Consider the following 20,057-nt stretch of genomic DNA (forward strand, 5'->3'; position numbering starts at 1 on the left):
GGAGTAGCCTTGCACTGCCCGCTGCCCTCCTCCACCACGCCACTTCCAACTCACCCGGAATAGTCACGGAGGGAGCCACGCGACACTCGCCTCCCCTCCCCCACCGCGCAGCCAAAAGTCCTCCAGGCAAATCAGTAAATAAACGGAGCGCGGTATGCCTGAAGCGGGCGCCGCGCTCCGAAATACACTAAACAAGGCACATACAGTGAACAAGGACTGCATTCAACAACAAGCTGCAATGAAAGCGATCATGAAAGTGAAAGCGATCGTGATCCTAAAACAAACAAGCTGCATAGAGGAAGCGGCATTTTTGTTGCTATGACAACGAGGTTCTTCGCAAGATGGCGTGGGACTGTCCACGGTCCCTACGGACGCGCACATGCTGTCTGCTATGGACAAATGGCAAAATCAGCCATCTTTGTCCATTGCAGACGCGTGCATGAGAGCCCTCGCCAGAATCGATTACAAAAGGTACTCGCAATAGCGAGAGCAACGCATGCGCTGCTTTCGCCAGGCGAGACCTAAAGAGTAATGGGTGCAATGCTTGAATTCATCTCAGTTACTGGGATTCACTGGGGCCACATTCCATATCATTATTCCCCTCTGTAGCAAGGGAGAAGCAAGAAAATACAATACCTGCAACCAAAGTGCTGATGGCCCCATGCAAGCACACGCGAGCCAGCCCCTCCCTAGAAGAGCTCCTTGAATCTTCTGTCTTCGCATCTGTCCATTCACCGTTTCATCCATACCTACCTACCATTTCAGCTTTCTATTTTGGCATCCATTCATTCACCATTCCAACAGTCCATGGGCCACTCCATCCAACCATCCTTTCAAACATCCACTATCTATGCATGCATCCATCCATCCATCTCACAATCAATTGATCCTTTTATCCATCCATCTATTCATACTCCCACCTTCCGTTTCCTCTGCCATCGATTCATACGTTCAACTGTCCATTCACCTCTCCATCTACCTTCCATCCTGCTTCCTTATCACCATCCCTACCTTTCTTTCACACTTCTTTCCAACCTTCTTTCACCTGTCCATCTACCCATCTTTCTTTATTTCTCGCTTCCACATGCTCTCCTATTTTATCATCTGTGTCCTTCCTCCCAGATTTCTTAAATGTATTCTTCTCGTCCCCTTCACTGATCGGGATAGGACTGTACAGCATTAATGATGAGCTTTTGTCTGCAGAGTTGCAGACAGAATAGGCCAATAAACAACCTCACCCCGCTACAGCTGCTAAAGTGGGGGTTCGAGACAGAGCCCAGTCACCGGTAACTCAGTCTTGGTCCAGGTCCAATAGGAAGAGTGAAGCACAAACTGCCAGGACCCCTCTCAAGAACTTGAGAAACAATCAAGTCACCCCACATTTCGACCCTTTGGTCCTCATCAGTTCACTGTTCAATGGCCCAATGAGCACCGGACCCAGTCTGGGCATTCCTGTTCTCACTGTGCCACAGGACGCATTGATGCCTCACTGACACTGCCTAAGAGGCCTAAACCGGTCTGGGGTGGCTTGCGTCCCCCCTCGGAAGGGACCTGGCCTTGCAGTTTGTGCAGGACTGATTGCATATGGCTGGTCTCTGTGAAGAGTGGCTTATTCCAAATATGCCCGTCACATTACTACTATGTACAGAGATTTGGTGGTAAAACACACGTCATGTCCTATGTATCTCCTGCAAAAACATCACAACCGTGGAATTAAAAACAGAAATATGGACCCTATATATGGTACAAGATTTTTCTATCTGTGATATTTGGACATCACATGAATTTGTTGGTCTATCATAGATCCAAATAATGTTGCCCAGGTCTCCTGACTGTAGCCCCCTCGCTCCTGCGTCCATATTTTTCACCACTTTGACCACTCTTAGATCATTCTCAGTTTTGGTGAAAGTCGATAATTCACAAAACATGGAGGTTCTAAGGATTACAAGTCCATTCTGAAATCACTTAAGGATTCTCCACCCATCGCTCACATGCACTGAAGCAGAAGACGCAGTCCTTGGTTCAGTCATAACTTCTTCTGCAATAGTTCAAAGGCCAGCAGAAGAAACAAGAGGCCGGCCGGAGAAACAATAGGCCGGCTGGAGAGAAAAACAAGAGGCCGACAGAAGAGACAAGAGGCTGGCAGAGGGGCCGGCAGGGGAAACAAGAGGGGCCGGCAGGGGAAACAAGAGGGGCCGGCAGGGGAAACAAGAGGGGCCGGCAGGGGAAACAAGAGGGGCCGGCAGGCAGGAGAAACAAGAGGGGCCGGCAGGCAGGAGAAACAAGAGGGGCCGGCAGGCAGGAGAAACAAGAGGGGCCGGCAGGCAGGAGAAACAAGAGGGGCCGGCAGGCAGGAGAAACAAGAGGGGCCGGCAGGCAGGAGAAACAAGAGGGGCCGGCAGGCAGGAGAAACAAGAGGGGCCGGCAGGCAGGAGAAACAAGAGGGGCCGGCAGGAGAAACAAGAGGGGCCGGCAGGAGAAACAAGAGGGGCCGGCAGGAGAAACAAGAGGGGCCGGCAGGAGAAACAAGAGGCCGGCAGGGGAAACAAGAGGCCGGCAGGGGAAACAAGAGGCCAGCAGAAGAAACAAGAGGCCAGCAGGGGAAACAAAAGGCCAGCAGGGGAAACAAAAGGCCAGCAGGGGAAACAAAAGGCCAGCAGGGGAAACAAAAGGCCAGCAGAACAAACGCTAGGCCATCCCATGTCTGACTGCACTAAAGAAACATAAACAAGGATTAAATACAACACATTGAAGCCCTCTCAACAAGACTTCTCTAAAGCACTATGTCATGTATACAGTCGAAGTAGTAGCTCATTCAACAATCGAAAAAGCGCTTTAGGCCTTGCAAAGGGTACAGGCAGCGCTATGTAAATACCACTACAATGTAGCCATGGGTAGCAAACCTTCTCGATCCACAAACGGGGGTACTCTACTGCCTGGGCACCGCTGAGATACCACACAAAGTGGAGCAGGACCCAACCTACCCCCCAGACTTACTGGTGCCAACCCTTCCACAGCAGGCCCGCTGCCTCCGTCCCCCATCAGTCTAGGACGAAAGGCACCAGTGGAGGGTTTATGTGGGGAAAAAACTGAAGTCAAGAGCTCATTAGAGGCAAGGTCGGGCAAGATATGGCTCCTTGACATAACACACCTGGAGGACAGTACGGTGCGTGGTAGAGACCTTGAAAGGATAAAAGGCTGAGCCTGTTGGGGCCTTCTTCATACATGCATGTGTGTGCGGCTGGTGAATTAACAGCGATGAATCTCTGCACGCGGCATGGTGAGAGCGTCCTCTCCAATGAGGAGAGGGAATGGAGGTGGAGGGGTGTAAGGAACTGAAGAGAAAAGAGGAAAACAAAGGGAAGAGTGAGGAAGGGAGGCCAGGGAGAAATGTGAGGTGATAAGATGGTGAGGACGAAATAAAAGAAGACAAAGGGGGAATTGAAAGAGGAATGGAAGGGAATGAATTGCTAGAAGAAAGGACCGAGAGGAGGAGAGAAGAAAAGTTCAGAGGTGTAAAAGAATGAACCGAAAAGGAAGAAACGGAAGCGAGCGCTAGTAGAGAGAGAATTAAAGCGGAGCAGAGGGGACGGGAGGAATACAAGGCGAGGGGAGCAACGCGTGCGCACTGGCTAAATTGTCTACTTTTTAATCCAGATTCTAGACCAGGCTTCAGAGACGGACTAATGTGTGTTCTTGGGCCTCACTCACTAGGGTTTTCTGAAAGCACGAGAACTTTTAAGTGCAAACATCACATCAGTAGTTTGGAATGCAGTGAACAATTCCATTTGGCGATCGTAAATACAAACGGGACAACCAAGTGTTTTAGCCACAGATGTAATGGAAGGGAAAAGCAGTACACGTGGTATAGCAGTTAGCTGTCGACTTTGGAACCTTGTAACCTGGGTTGAAATCTCAGCTGCAACGCTTGACTAATAAATGTGTGATTCTTGACAATTTACTACATTTCTTTGAGACAAAGACTGTAAATATGCATACGGTTAAGAAATGTATATATGTGAGATGTAATATAATTAGGGCTCCTGGTTTTATGGTATTTATTTTTTTAACATTTTCGTCAGTATTTATCCATATTTATTCTTGGGCCATTTTATCTATATTTTTCCATATTTATTTCGTGTTTTGCATAAAACTAAAGTTGTAAAACTGCACATTTCCATATTTATTTAACTGACTGTGCACTCATACTTTGGTGTAGGTCATGTTTTAGCTATTTAAGGTGCCAAATATTACATAAAAATACATCCACTGGTAAATATTAGCAGAATACCACAAATGTATGTTGACATATGCTGTTATTTAAAGAAATGTCATCCTGTTTTTTCATTTCGCATGCTGTTCAGCTGTTGGGCTATAATTCACTAAAGACAACAGAGGTTCACTTAAAGAAGCACCATTTTCTGTATTTATCCACCTTAAAAAATAAATGCGGACAGAAAACACATTGTATTTATCTGTAAAAATCCATAAAAACGGAAAACGGGGAGCCTTAAATATAATTCTGTAATTCAGATGCGTAACGCCCCTTGATGTGCACGATCCGGTATTGTCATCAAACACCCCCCATTACACCACGCACGCCACTGCTCCATAGGATAGGTGCATGCTGCATTTTACAAATACACAAAGTGTGGATTTCAAGGGCGTGGCCAGGCACAATACGGTGTGAGGAGGTAGATACATAAGTTAACACGGGTAGACGCCTTGTGGATTCCAGGATAATTTTATTAGGTGTAAAGAAGACAGCTTACACACCACTCAAGACAGTTCCCAGCAGCGAAGATCTAACCACCCGCCATGGAACATAGAACCCACCTAGACCAATAACATTCCATACTGATGTGCAACCATAGATAATATGAACACTACACACCTCCCCCTCTGAAAAAAGCAAAAGCAAAAGCAAAAAAAAAAAAAAAAATGAGTACAATAATATTACCAAATAAATTTCTTAACAATGATACTCAAAATCTAACAAAATCATGCATTTTAACAGGTGGTTTTCTAATGCGAGAACTCTTTCTTTGACAGATGTTTCTTCACATTTAGTAGGTAAACATTCTACAGGACTAACATCTTGGTTTACAATGGGAACATTACTGGGCGTCATACCGGCACCCGGAGTTGAAATAGGTTTTGTAATAGTACCAGGGACGTAAGCATCAGGAGCTGGAACCAAAACCCCAGATTCAGAGTCAAAACAGCCCCAAGTATCTAGAAAATTCTGTAAATCTTCATTCTCATCAATAACTGCTGGCTCTTTTTCTGGAGGGACATATGGTTCGCAACCAACATCCTTAGATCTATACATAGATACTCGCCTATAATTCCAGATTTTACCCCCTTGTACTCTGACAGCTTTGCTAAAAACTTCAATTACTTTGACCGGGTCAGACCATTTAGACCATCTTTTGTCCAGACCACCAAATTTAACACGTACAAAATCACCCACTCTAATTTTGCAGTTCAAAGAACGATTTTTGCAATTGTCCCTCCGCATTTTGTCTTGGTATTTTTGAACACGCTCTCTGACTAATTTAAGATCCAATATGGGATCGTGAACATTGTTTGTTTTCAAACACCACGGCATGAGCTTAGAGCATGGTTTCCTTTTTCTCAACATTTTAAATGGAGAACAACCCGTAACTGAATTAGGAGACATCCGATATGTAAGTAAGGTGGCTCGTAAAGCTTTTCTCCAGTCAATATTGCTCTTGATGGCAAGTTGTATGGATTCTTTTACAACCCTCTTGAAGCGTTCAACTTGACCATTGGCCATAGGATTATAATTAGAAACTCTTTTATGAATGATACCACATTTATGTAAGAACATTTCTAGCTCATTACTGATGAATTGTGGACCATTGTCTGAAACGAGCTCAGCGGGGAGACCCTCTCGGCTAAAGATATTATCCAAAAATTCTATAACTTGATTGGAAGTGATTTTATCAACTACTTGGACTTCTGGCCATTTTGAAAAATAGTCCACCAACACTAGAGCAAAAACATGTTTAGCAGAGGGAAGACTCAAAGGACCAATAATATCAATGCCTAGTTTCTTCCATGGTCCTTGTGAATATTCAATGGGTGAAATCTCTGCAGACAAAGGTTTAACAGACTTGTCACTCTTTGCACATTGGACACACTCTCTAACCCATCTGTCTACCATACTATCGATACTAGGCCACCAATTGAAATTCTCTCAGACGTCGCTTAGTGGAAGACATACCCAAGTGTCCTTCATGGGACAAATTAATTAATTGTTCCCTAATTTTCCGAGGTGGAACAATTTTATCACCTCTAGTTACGAATCCATGTGAAAACATGAGCTCATCCTTGATTTTACAGAACAAACTCATCTCTCCACTCAACTTCCTGTCTTCAGGCCAGCTACCTTGTAAGTATTTTACAACATCATGTAGGATGTCATCTTCAGACATTGCCTTCGCCTAGATTTCCTCCGAGATGGCATCCGAACTTATACTATGATGGACATCTTCTATTGTATATGCTATATCGCACTCCTCTGCATCCTTAACAAAATTTTGACCATCAGATAATGATAACCGCGACATGCAATCAGCATGCACATTCATGCGGCCCGGAATATACACAACTGAACATTGGTATTCTTGCAATTTTGCAGCTAATCTAGCCAAACGGGCTGTAAGAGTTCTGCCACCCCCAGCTGCTAACATATTTATTAGTGGTTTATGATCTGCTCTCAATTGAAATTTTGTCCCCCATAAAAATTGTCTAAAATGCTGAGCAGCCCAAGTGCATGCAAGTAATTCCTTTTCAATCGTGGAATAATTATATTCCGCTCCACGCAAAGATCTCGAAGCATACGACACAACGTACTCTTCTCCGAACTTCTTTTGCATAAGCACGGCACCTAGGCCAGTACTACTAGCCTCTACTGCTACAATGCATTCACCACCAATCGTGAAAGGTCTCAAAAAAGGAGCAACGCTAATTTCTTTAAGTGCTTCAAAAGCTAGTTTTTGCTCCTCGCCCCAGACAAATTTAGCGTTCTTTTTCAACAAAATGAGTAAAGGAAATACTCTTGAAGAGTAATTCTTCACAAACTTACTATAAAATTCAGTTAGGCCTAAAAATGAAAATAATTGTTCTTTCGTAGTAGGTGCAGGTGCTTTTGAGATACTTGCAACATGGTCTAACTTTGGTTTGATGACTTCACGAGATATTTCATGACCTAAGTATTCAACACTATCCTTCCTAAACTTACATTTTGAGAATTTAAGCGTTAAGCCTTTCTTCTGTATGCTGTTCAATACCTTTTTTAAATTGAAATCATGTTCATCAAAATCTTTCTCAAAGATTAAAATGTCATCCTGGAAGGCAATTGCACCAGAACTACCTTCTAACACATCTTTCATGAGTCTCTGGAAGACAGAGGCAGCACTGGCTAGCCCAAATGGCATCCGTATAAATTTAAACATATCCTCCGGTGTAATAAACGCCGTTAAGCATTTAGATTGCTCATGTAACATAATTTGGTGATATGCACTTGCTAGATCCACGGTAGAAAACACGCAAGCGCCAGACAAGGTCGAAATCAATTCGTGTATATTAGGTAAAGGATGCCGGTCGATCCAAATCTCTTTATTCAAGCTGCGGCGATCAACACACAAACGAAGATCTCCATTGCTTTTAAGGGAAAGAACCACTGGAGAAACCCATGGAGAGGATTCTATTGGTTCAATAATGTTCCGCGAAACCAGGTCTCCTAGCATTTCTTTCAATTTGTTGCGATAAGCTAAAGGAACATTGCGGACTTTATGTCTCACAGGAACAGCGGAATCCTTAAGAATGATTTTGTGTTTGAAGTCCACATATTTCCCAAGCTCATCATTAAATACGCTCGGAAACATATTTTTTATATTTGCCACAAATGCCTCACCATCTGTGAAAACACTGTATACAGGCGGGGAAGCATTTGGGTCCAACTTTATACCCAACTCTTGTTGGTGAGGCCATCCAAGTATGGATACTCCTTTGGTGGCTACATACAATTTGCCTTTAATTTTCTTTCCTTTGAAAGCTAAATCTACCCACACAAATCCTTCCAAATCAATGTTATGCCCCGAGCAGCTACCAGGTCTAATATCAGGAGGTAGTAATTTTCTATCATCCCACAATTCTTTGAATAAATCTTTTCCAATGATGGAATACCAGGCACAAGAATCGATCATCATTGTCACTTCCTTCCCATCGACCAATATAGAGCCCGATGGAAAACCTTTACAATTATTCTCGCAAACGCAAGAAATACAATTAAATTCATTGAACTCGGTAGAAATTTCGTCTTCTTCACAAGTAACACAATTAACTTTTTGTAAGGACCTGCACATCTTTCCGAAATGACCTGCTTTCTTACATTTAACACAAATCTTATTCCATGCCGGGCATCCTTTGTAATTACCGACATGGCCAAAACTAACACATCTATAACAGATCACAGGATTTCTTCGATTACCAAATTTATTGTCTTCGAATCCTGAATCTTTCTTACTAAAGAAAGACGTCCTCTTTGGTTTCTAACTGATTTTTCACAAGCGATACTTCTTCTACAGGATCTTGTACTTTCACATTATGAGTTTGGGGTTGACCTCTAATCTCACTGACAAACTTTTCAGATTGTTCAATACCTTTAGCAGTGTTAACTACAGCACTTAATGATGATTCAGTGCCTAACCATAACCTTTCTTGTATTTTTTTATTCTTTGTTTTCATCATAATTTGATCCCCGAGTACCTGTTCGTAATTAATGGTATCGAATGCACATGAACCAGCTAAGGAACGTAAAGCAGATACATAGTTTTCAATAGATTCATCTTCCCTCTGAGCGCGAGAATAGAATTTGAATCTCTCCATTACTATATTTATTTTCTTCCCAAATCTGAAACTCATTTTTTTAACAGCGACTTCAAACACATTTACTCCTTCTGTGCTTTCGAGAGGAGGCAAATTATCAAATTCTTTAATCCCTTGACCACCCAAACAATGTCTCAGCAGGGCTAATTTCCTTTTAGGAGAGCAACCATCTTCCTCTAACACTTCCACATAGGCATGAAACATGGGATACCATAAATCCCATTCCATCTTAGGTTCCCCAGCAGAAGGCAAAAAATGTGGAGGGGCCGAAATATTTGACATTGTAACAATAAGAAAGAGCAAAACCAAGAAAGAAAAAAAAATAATAAAATCAAAAATTGAAAAAAATATAAATGTGTGAACTTTCCGTGCAATCTTCAGTCTAAATAATGTGTAAAGCACAGATGTATATCATTCACTAACAACTCCAACTTTGTGATGGATGTCACCAAATACACTACATAACTTGTTATAGTTATTTGTCTTTCTTACTTGAAAGGTGTGCGAATCACCGAAGTGAAATTCGCATCCAGTAATGTTTTTGAGTTAAAATGAAAGTAAACTATCTCAAAAACGATGTCACCATGAAATTACATAATAGTAAACACCTAAAATGGCCGCCAGACGCGTGACATCATCACGCTCCCAGCATGCAGTGTGCAAATCCCAAGATCCTCTTACGAAGATGGAAGACAGCAAAGCTTCGAACGTTGGATCGCCGAGCGTTGGATCGCCGAGATCATACGTTGGTAATTTGTTTTCTTTTAAATGTTTATAGTTATGGCTGAAAGCATGAAAGTACCGACCACTTTAGCAATGTGCCACAAGAATCTGCCGCGGGCGCGATCAGAGCGCGTCTCCTTACTCTTTTTAAATATTCACACGCCACACAGAAAACTGCCGCAGGCGCAATCAGAGCGCTTAGTGTGACACGACTCCCCAAATACGGCTGTTCTCTTCAAATTAGATTAGCGTTCACGCTTTTCCTTCCGCTAACGCAAAGACAACACTTGAAGGAGAGTTATAACAGCCGCTGGTGCAATCATCAGCACATCCCTCACAAACAGCCGCTGGTGCATTCACGCACATTAACGAGGTACCTTAATACAGTCTCCAAACGTGAACGCTGTCTTCTTCCTTAACTCCCATCCTCGTCGCCAATGTGAGGTAACACGGGTAGACGCCTTGTGGATTCCAGGATAATTTTATTAGGTGTAAAGAAGACAGCTTACACACCCACTCAAGACAGTTCCCATCAGCGAAGATCTAACCACCCGCCATGGAACATAGAACCCACCTAGACCAACAACATTCCATACTGATGTGCAACCATAGATAATATGAACACTACAATACACAAGTCACACCTGTGGCTATTCACGGGTTGCAGGTCGTTCCCTATCCAGGACTTGATTCTAGGGTGACCAACCGTCCGTAAATTTCACGGACAGTCCGTAATTTCATCCGTCTGTCCGTTGACCGTGAAGGATTCTTTAACGGACGCCGTTTGTCCGTAATTTTAACCGGGCACCGGTCGCATCACCCTAAAGGCAGCACAGCTTCCACCCACCACCTCCTTGACTCCGATGCTGTTGAGGTCGGGTGTAACAGACTCCGATGCAGTACCAAAGCTCAGATACCAAGCAGCATTGGAGAGGCACAGCGGGATGGCAACCCTCACACCTTCAGCCCTTGATGAGCTGTTAAGAGGTGTTTGAAGGTGACTGAGAGGGAGGGGGTGCAGCTTCATGAGCAGGGGCATCTATTCAGATGCAAACAGCCCTGAATGTGTCATGTCTCTGCAATTTAGAGGGGCCTCACACATTCCCTTCCTGCCCAGGGCCCCAAACATCCTAGAACCGGCCCTGATTACCCCGAGGCACCACGTGGTTCTCTTCACAGAGCTTAAATACTGTCACTAAATTGTAAGCAAACCTCGGTTCTTCAAACATGCAGTCTATAATGTAATAAATTAAAGAAATGGTACAATCGCACCCACACTGATTAACAAAGTATGGAGGACAATCAGTTAAATCAATCAGTCAGAAAAACTTTATTTCGGCTACAAGCCATAAAAGTCATAAAATATCATGGTATAATATTTACAAATTTAAAACATGATTGATAAGAACAATAGAATAGAGCAATTCACAGATTAAAACAGATTAATAACCAAGATTGATGCCAATGTGATTGACTTAGTGAGGTAGTAGTTTTCTTCTGGTTAGCCACATAGAAAAGAGAAATTTAGCTATCACAGTGACGTAAAGGGGGGGGGAGGATCATATTTCAGCAGCCTGAAGAGATCTCTATGGTTCGTAACCCCTATGTTCTTAGCAAGTTGAATTATTCATTTCCTACGAGATATTTTATATGCCAAACAGAAGATTACAACATGAACCTCAGTTTCATCAGTAGCACCACACCCAGGACAAGATTGCCTTGGTACGCCAGCCCATTTATTTGTTCTTGAGAACAGGGGGAGAGACCCATGCCTGAATTGTAGGTATAGTTTTTTAGCCAATACAGGTTGGATCAAGCCGATTGCGGACTCAAAGCTATAACTAATTTTGGCCTCGAGAAAAGCCGAGGTCAGATTTGAAGTATTGACTGATCGAATGATCTAAGTTAGCTTAAATTCCTGCAGTGTTTTTGCCAATGGATTTTTGGGCAAAGAGGGACAAGTGTCCTCAGGTGAAAGCCAGAGGTCTTCTCTCCCTATATCTCTGAGTGATTTCCTAACATGAGCTAACCAAGGGATAGCACCTACCCTTGGTAGCAGTAGGATGGATTTCAATTCTTCCTGAAAGATGGCAAGTTCAGGAGTGCTCCATAGTCGTCGCCAGTACATTACTGGCCTGGAGGCGACCATGTCCGCAATTGGTTGTATACCCAGGTCCATCCTGAGCGGCTGTATAGGGGTGCTCACCGGAAGTGCGAATAGCTGTCTTAAAAATTTGTTTTCTGACTTAGTTAAAATCAAGGATGGGTTATGACCCCATAATTCCGCACCATAGGCTGCCATCCCCCTTGCCTGACTTTTGTAAATCTCTACCAATGGACTGATTAGTTTTAGGGGGCTATTTTTAAGCATCTTTAAGATCCCCCCTGATATCTGGACGAGTTTTAGATTTACTTTTGAAATCTGGTCAACCCAGGTCATTTTGTTATTGAGGGTCAGGCCAAGATAATCAAAAGTGTTCACCCATTCTAGGGGCAGTCCATCCAATTTCGGTATAGGACGGTTGATGGTATCTGCGTGAAACACCATGTATTTAGTCTTGTTCACGTTGATTATTAAGTTCCTTTTCCTACAAAAGGTGGCAAAGCCATCCAAAACTCTAGCCATGCCCATAGGTGATCTTGACAGGAGCAGAGTATCATCCGCGAACATAAGTACGGGAATTTTCCTGCCTGCCAACTTAGGGGAATCTATGTCACTCAAGGCCAAGATATCATCAACCAGTCCGTTCAGGAAGAGGGCAAAGAGTGTTGGAGCTAGAACGCAGCCCTGTCTGACACCCTTTTCGACCCTGAAAGGGTCGGTAAGATCTCCATGGAGTCCAAACCTGACTCTGGCAAAAGTGTCCTTATGGAGGTGTTCTAATAAATCACAAAGGTAAAGAGGTACGCCCATCCCCTTTAATAGCTCCCAGAGTTGGCTGCGATCCACCATGTCGAAGGCAGACTTTAAGTCAACGAACGTGAGGTAAAGGCTGCCCCCTTCTAAGATTTTATGCTTTTCCAGTGGATCATTTGCAGCCTAAACAATTGGTCCACAGTTGACATCCTAGCTCTAAATCCCACCTGGAGGGGGGTCAAGATGTTGGTTTCCTCCATCCAGGTTTGTAGTCTCCCTAAGAGAATGCGAGCAAAAATCTTCTGGGCGACATCTATTAGGCTAATTGGCCTATAGTTTGCCGGATCAAGTGGCGAGCCCTTTTTGTGTATTGGTATGATCTCGGCACCGGCCCAGGTGGATGGCAACGGCATTCCTGCTAGGATTGCGTTAAAGAGACCAAATAGATAAGGAACCCAGATGTCGGGCTCACTTTTGAAGAGATCACCTGGGATCCTATCTAAGCCTGGGGCTTTGTTCGGTTGGATTTTAGTGAGAGCAACTCTAACCTCACTGAGGGTGCACATCGGGGTCAAAGCCTGAATTGGAGGAGGGTGCAAGGTAGTATGGATGAGGGGGGTGGGCAATGTTGAGGGCTGAATTGCGTATAATTCTTTAAAGTAAGTACGCCAGATTTCTTGGCCAAGATTGGGTTGAAGCGCCTGTGTTGGACGTGACATTCCAGTTTTAATTAAATTCCAGAATGATCTTTGGTCCCTGTTTTTTAATGCGTGGGAAATTTCCTCCCATCTGCTATTTTCCCACTCTTTTTTGGCTTCGTGAATAATTTTCTTAAAGTGGGCCCTGGATTCCTTTATTTTTAGCTTGGTTCCATTTTTAAGCGTTGACAGAAGCGAGAGCTTTGCTTCCCTACACGATTTGTTAAACCAAGTAGGGATCTCCCTTGTAGGTGGTAAATTTCTCTTAATTACCCGACTGAAGTGGGTCTCAAGCCTGGCACATAGTTCTATATGCGTTGCTCCTATCAGCTCAAAATCTGAGAAGCCCTCTGATAAGATTGGGGCTCCCATTAATTTTTCCAAAAGAGGATAGATCTCAGAATACATTACGCCGAGATTTCTATCAGATAGAGCAAACTTCTCCCACCTAACTCTTCGGGAGCCATCAGATGTGATCAAGGGAACAACACTAGGTGGGACTATAGATGTAGAGTGATTGTTTGTAAAACCCTCTAAGGTGACAATAATGGGGTTATGGTCACTTTCGCTACGTTTGTGAACTCGAAAGTCCAGAATACTTGGCCATAGTCCCATGCTAAGCATAATATAATCAATGATGGACGCTTGGTCGTTTCTTTCAAATGTAGGATTACCTGGGTTATCTGCAGGGAACCTACCATTACATGCCCTTAGTGAGTAAGTAAGTGTCAGTTGGGTAACTTGGAGAATCAATGGCGTCCAAACCTTCGTGGGATAAGAGTTGGAGGGTGGTATAGCCCACTCTTGATCCTCATCCTGGGATACAGAGGTAATCAACCCATTTAAGGGTTCGTAGTGACAATTAAAGTCGCCACCAATTACCAGAGTATCGATATTAATAATAGAGCTCAAAAAAGCATCTAAACTGCTCAGAGTGGGGGACTCCTGGCCGTACCTCACAGGGCGAGAGTATATGTTTACGATGGACAATACCCGGTTTCCCCTCTTGGACATAGCTACACACATAATATCCGGCGAATCAGTATTAATTCTCTTAAATACGCATTCCAAATGAGTCCGTACCCAAATAGACAGCCCTCCAGAGGGCCTTCCCCCATTTGGCCTTACTGCAGATTCCCAGAAAGTAGCAAACCCCGCACGATGGTAGGGCTTCAATGCCCAGGTCTCCTGAAAGAGGCAGATATCATGACCGTCAATGAAGTCCCCCCAGTCGGGGAGTTCTAACAGCCGTGACAGACCTGCCACATTCCAGGACAAAATTTTCAGCCCCATAGCCTTGTGTGAAGGGGGATGGGCAAGGTAGGACCTTGGTGGTATAGATGTTATAGGCGGGGGGAGTTCTAAGGTTGCCATTTACAGTGATAGGTGTTGGGCCTAGCTCCGTATAGGGATCAGTAGAAAAGGTGTTGACAAGGGTGGTGTCAGAACAGGACACTGTTAGCTCAGGGGGTGATGTCATCAATTCAATTTGGCGCAATAGCCCTGGGTTGGGGGATCCGCCTAGGGGCATAGTCGAGCTCAGAACGGGTGAGATGCCCTGACCAGTACCTAAAGATAGAGGATTCCTGACCTCTAGGATTTCTGGACATTCGAGAGACGCTACAGGGCAATTTGAAGATTCTCCCCGTGGCCCAGGGTCCTAGGCAACGACGAGGTAATTCAAGGTATCTGAACCCGTTGTAGCCTGGGGCTGTGTAAGTACAGCCAGGCTCTCAATAGGCTCTGTCTGGGTTGGGGCAGAGTTCCGGGAATTGGCAACCAACTTCAGTCAATCGACGCAATCCAAGGCACTGAACCTATTGTGACATGGAATGTTGGGGTAGTCAAGTTGTAAATCAGACTCTTGGTTTCCGTTTTGGCCTATGCATAATCTCTCTGGAGCCGGTTGTACATTAGGTATATTCCTCCTGTGGTTTAATGCTCCCAACGGATAGAAATATGAGAGTAGGGGGGAGTGAATTCCATCAATCGTATTATTCCAACCACCCTCACCCACATACTCGCCCACATACTTTACCACCCTAGGATCTTTAAAGTTCACAATTATGCAGTCCCCCTTGATGTTCTTCACACCCCGGCCTACCCAAGATACTCTTCGGACCATCAGAATTTCCCCATTCAAATTTGGAGGCAGGGGTCTTTTTACATTCAACCAATGAACTATCTTGTTCTTCAACGACTGATAGGGTTCAACTCTGCCTTGTGGTAGTTCAGGTACACCTGTTAAGACCACAACATAAGGGCTACATTCTGGAGGTAAGTCTAGTCTTGGGAGATTGTTAGAAGAAGGGGGGGGATTAGTTCCAATATTGGTCGAGGAAGGGAGGGAACATTGGGGTGGGGGACCCACTAAGCTTCCTGGTTCACACGGTGTGTCAGCCTGTCGTGATGTGGCAGCTCGAGCTTGCCTAGGTACTTTAGTATTGGTTAGTTCCCCACCAGATTGGGCTACATTAGGAGCAGAGGAGTAGCCAGTCGCCTGTTTAATGGGCAAAATGAGAGGTGAGGTAGTCGATTGTTGGCATGGCAAATTCCGAGCTGGAAGCACGGATGCCACTATATTAGGCTGGGTCAAGTTGGATAGTGATGCTAATTTCCCTTCCAAGGCCACAAGGCGTTCGATTAGGGGGGACAACCTCCCATCAATTAGTGCAGCCATTCTATTCCAAAAAGCACTAGAGCTCAGTCCCTCCTGAGTATCCAGACTTGAAGCAATGGTTATGGGTGATACGGCTGAGTGTTGGGTCGGGAAGTTTGCTTGGTCGTTTACTTCTAAGGGAGTAATATTATCTTGGTTAGGAGCGGGCAATTTTTTTTGTTTGTTTTTAGTGGGACAACTCACAGGACCTCCAACACGTTTTTTCCCTTTTGTGGCTGGGAGATTCGCCTCGGGACATTTGCCTCTGGCGGACCTATCCGCCATCGATCTTGTCGTGGCACACGTGAAAATAGGGTCTGAAAGAAAGTGGTCAGCCTGATTTTGCCCAGGGGCAGTTGAATTAAATTGAGTGGAAGCAATTGGGGGGGGGGGGGGTCATCTAACAGAACCTCAACTGGAGAACCACCTAGTAGGGGGTGTGCAAGGTTATTGGGGGAGGGAATGTTTGTGATGGCACCCAGGGATGATCGCTTCCCTAACGATGGTTCTAGGGATAGTCTGCGTTAAATCAGTTCTCTTGGAGTATCTCCTTTAAGTACTGCACACCACAGTGGGGGATGGCAAAACTAACATTTTAGAAAGAGCCTGTCTTCTCGTTGTCTTGTCCAGGAGGGAGTGAGGAGCCCTACCCCACCCTGGAAGAGACTAAGATACTAGAATATTGCATGCCCACCACTGTGCCCACCCTGGTGGATCCTGTTCCCCCTCCTGTGATGACTCCTGCCCCCCCCCCCCCCAGTGATGGCTCCTGTCCTCCCATGTGGTGGCTCCTGTCCTCCCCCCCCCCCCCCCACTGGCCTGTGATGGCTCCTGTCCCCCCTGTGGTGGATCCTGTCTCCGCCCTGGGTGGCTTCTGTCCCGGTCCTGGAATGGCTCCTGCAGCGAGGGTGAAGTTCTTGATGGGCCTCTTCTCAAAAAGGCTCATCTCAAAATTAATATGAAAAGGTGGGCGAGTGAGTAAGTGAAGGGATGGATGGGTGGATGGCTGGATGAATTAGTGAAAGGGTGAATGGATGAATGAAATATTGAATAGATGGATAATGAGAGAGGATGGATGGATTGATGAGTGAGTGGAAGGATGGATGAGAGAAAAGGTAACTAGCTGGATGTATGGGTGGCAGGGTAGCTGGATGGGTAAAAGGGTGGATGGATGAGTGAAAGGATGGATGAGTGAAAAGGTGGATGATGAGTGGGTGGATGGATGAGTGAAATGATGGATGGATTGATAAGGGTGAATGGATGGACGGATGAGTGAAAGGGTTGTTATAAGGATGGATGAGTGAGTGAAAGGGAGGGTTGATGGACAAAAGAATGAATAGATGAGTGAAGGAGTGAAAGGATAAATGGATGAGAGAAAGGATGGATGGATTCATGAGTGGATGAGTAGATGGATGGGTGGGTGGATGGAAGGAAGGAAGGATGGCTAAGTGGAAGGGTCGATGGAGAGAGAAAGGATGGATGGATGACTGAAAGGGTGGATGGGTGGAAGGATGAGTGACTGGGTGGATGGATGGATGGATGAGTAAGTGAAAGGATGGCTGGATGGGTGAAAGGGTAAATGGCTGGATGGATGTGTGGATGGATGGGTAGGTAGAAGAGTGGATGGATGAGTGTACAGATGGATAGGGTGAAAGGGTGGATGGATGGATAATGGATAGATGAGTGAAAGGATGGATGAAGGGATGGATGAGTGAAATGATAGATGAAGGAGATGGAAGGATACATGATGGATAGGTTTGCAAATGGTTGAAATTGTTTGGATAAGGCTGGGCTTACTTATATACTATTGCGCGACCTCCTCTGATGTGTCTGTAAAACTTACCTATTGTCCTGAAGTTTTGTCCTGAATTTTGACCTCCTGTCCTGAATTTGTGTCCTGAATTTTGAACCTTTGTCCTGAATTTTTACACTCACCGTCCTGAATTTGCACCAATGCCAGTTGGTCACCCTACTTGATTCACACAAATATACTCCTGCAAAACGCTGGAGTGAAGGACTTTCCTGGTAGAAAATAATAAAGTTTGGACATGTTCAGCACATGTCAACAATTAAACGCAACGTGTGCTGCGCAAGATGCATGCCTGAAAATATAGGATTTGTGCAAACTGCCATACGTACTTCTGTCGCCGTTTGTGCATTGGCAACATGGGCAATTCTAGTCAATTCACGTAAAGAAGTGAACGACTGACATCTTTACATAATTTTGTTAATACTCATAACGGTCAGGTTCAGGGGAGCTTAGAAACAGACTGAGCATTAAGCGCTAGATTAAAACAAATCCATGTAAAAGAGGAGAAAAATGCGAACGTGTTAGTGCAAGTGAAATGGGCGGGGTCATTCCGCCCTCATTAATCAGTGTTATGGCCACACAGAGACCAATTACTGCAGCCGTTAAACAATTCACATCCGGAGCAAAGGCGTTGTGGTTTATTTGTTTAACGTGTGAACTTTCACCCCCGCACATTCCAACTAGACAAGTACAAAGTAATTCACAGTCGCCCGAGGTCAAAGTAATTCACAGTCGCCCGAGGTCACCCATGACAAGCCATTGACCGCTACTTTCAGTGCAAAATCGAACCTTGAGTTTGTCGGTTTCAAGCCCTGGGGACCCCCAGAAACCCAGAATTAACCTTCTAACTCCCCCCACTTGACCATCCCGCCTGATTCGAAGAGAAATTACTTAATTGCCCTGTTCATCAATTATTTTAGCTATAAATCTGGAATAACCTTTAGCCAAGGGTTAATTTATGCAAGCATTGGTAAAGCCAACAGCTCTCACTATGACTGCCGGTATAGATCTATTGGCATCTCAATTTATTTGCTGATGGTGTCAGCAAGGAGAGAAAAAAAATGCTTTGTGCTAATGCTCAGCATCAGAAAAAAAGTGATAACACAAGTGTGCGTATGCATTATCATTACATATGAGTGCATTTATGTCGCATGACGAGACGGCCTATGCGCAGCACATATGCAGTTTCTATATCAAGGCACTGCCCTCGTATTTCGATTACGTATATGCGTCAAATGTATGGACTTGCCATAACTCGACTCCCTATATTTATGCCCAAGACGGACACTTAATGGAACCCACCGTTCCCTTGACTCCATATTCTACAACGGTCTCTAGGAGATACCAGTAACCCTTGGTCACATTTGGAACATTGTTCGTCACCCAATTACACAGGTCGTATCTTGCATTATATTACTTCGGTTAATCCTGTGGCTTCCTGATGAAGCCACCATGCCGAAACGTGTAGAATATCATAACTTTTTCGATTTCTGTCTCTTGGCCACAATAATGTACTCTATTTGTCAATATCAATACATTGAAATACTTTCTGCTCCATTTTTTCCTAAGGACAATTAAATATTGTGTATTTTCACTATATATTTATAATTGGAAGGATGAGGAATGGATGCATGCATGTATGAGCATGAGTATGTATGTTGATTGCAATGTGTGTCATTTATATTATGTACATATTTTTATTGTTAATTATTGAGCTTATAAACACAGCAATACTGTTTTCATTGATTAAAAAGATTTTCAAATTTTTGATATCAATAGATATTTTTGCTGTGTCATTCTTTGGTGCCCTCAATTAGATTTTTAAATTTACTTGCCTAAGTTACCTTTTGAATCGTATTGTTATCACCCCTGCTCTTAGCGAGTCATTTTGTTGCAGGGGGCCCCTTCTTTTCCCAAATCAAACACAGGTGTTCATATGCGTAATCATTCCCTATGTGTACATTTGTGTGGTGATGGAAGGGACCAGTAAAAAGATGTATACATACCTGAAAACTTAAACAAAAATCTCTCCGTGTGAGGAGGGGGCGGGGCCTAGGATGGGAGGGGTCATGTGCAGAGAAGATCCTACAAGTAGGGCTCCCAGTTTTAATTTACTACTGATTTTCACAGATGAATACAGACAAAAAAACAATTTATTTTCCTGTCTGTATTTATTTTTAAATACAGAAAATTTTGGGAAATAGGTCTTCTTTGGACTTTTTTTCTAATGTCAGTAATGAGTGGCAGGTCAGTAGGTGTACAGATTGAGAGGTAGGGGAGAAGGAAAAAGACAATGGATTTCACAATTAACCTTAATTAACTGCAGATCTACATTTATTTATGCTATCCTACAATGCAAGTGTTCTCAGATAACGCTATTGCACTGTATAC

At 44.1% G+C, this 20,057-nt stretch overlaps 1 protein-coding gene across 1 annotated transcript in view; it reads right to left on the minus strand.

Moving 5' to 3' along the window:
- The window catches only part of STXBP6 (syntaxin binding protein 6), a 496,860-nt gene that overhangs the window by 173,502 nt on the left and 303,301 nt on the right, over nucleotides 1–20,057 (minus strand). The gene's annotated exons all lie outside the window — the stretch shown is intronic.

Source organism: Triturus cristatus, chromosome 9, assembly GCF_964204655.1.
Source record: "Triturus cristatus chromosome 9, aTriCri1.1, whole genome shotgun sequence".
Lineage (NCBI taxonomy): Eukaryota > Metazoa > Chordata > Amphibia > Caudata > Salamandridae > Triturus > Triturus cristatus.